Here is a 1,089-nt window from a genome sequence, read left to right on the forward strand (position 1 = left end):
CTCTAGTTTGTTCGAGGCGCCCTCTTTTTTTTAGTATATAAGCCTGGCGAAAAAAAACAGAGATATAGATAAATTGAAGAGATAGATAATTGAGTCAAGCGAACAGTAGGCACCATAAGTAAAGTGTGTGAATCACTGTGATTTATAGCGTGTGTTAAAAAGGTTGTTAAGTTTAAAGTCACTGTGGAAATTCTCTGTACTAAAAAGTTGAATCAAGTAAAAGAATAAACAAGTGTTAATTAAGAAAGGACTTATATCGCTGAAGTTCCTCGGAAAAAATTTATACCGGAAATTAACAAACGAGCAGATACGTAACAATATAGACCTTACAGGGTAATAACGTCAAGTGTTGTTGGACAATCAACTCCCCCTGAGGATAGCCTAGAAGAACTGAAAGGATTAGTTAGAAAACTAGCAACACAGAATGGAGGAAATAAATCATAAAAACAATAAATGTTCAAGTGTAATTTAGAGTACCGTGAAAAAAATATTTCTAATTTTAGTCCTTTTGAACTTTTTCTTGTACCTCAGTATTTATGATGGGAAGCTCCTGACGATTCCATAAGGCAATGCATCGAACAACAAGGAAAGTTTCTTTTTTTCTGGAGCTGTCGAAAAATGCTCAAGAAAAGTCTAATTTGCATAATAGATACGAGTTATTTTAGAACTGTTTACACCTCATATTGCAATAAAACATATAAAATCGTTAACGAGTTTAAACAGATTCCTGATGCCAACGTCAATTGACAACACTTTTGTTCATTACAGTGTAATAATTACTAAGCACGGTAGTGAAGCTGCTTAGTATTGTTACGACAGCGGAAGTCACGTGACGCTGCTGGCGCGTTTGGCGCTGGTAACGTGTGTGAAATTTCTCGAATGATCATGAATTTTGTCGAAGCCTCTTCTCTAGTATATAAGCCTGGCAGTGAAAGCCTGTTGGATTGAATGAAGAGAGTTCCGGGTAATTTATGATTCTGTTTCGAGCTAATGTGTGTTTTCGAGATTGCGAATCGCTGTGATTTATAGCGTGTTTTATAGAAGTTGTTAAGTTTAAAGTGACGAGAAACGTACTGACTGTGGAATTAC

Source organism: Limulus polyphemus, unplaced genomic scaffold (genome assembly GCF_000517525.1).
Source record: "Limulus polyphemus unplaced genomic scaffold, Limulus_polyphemus-2.1.2 Scaffold5278, whole genome shotgun sequence".
Lineage (NCBI taxonomy): Eukaryota > Metazoa > Arthropoda > Merostomata > Xiphosura > Limulidae > Limulus > Limulus polyphemus.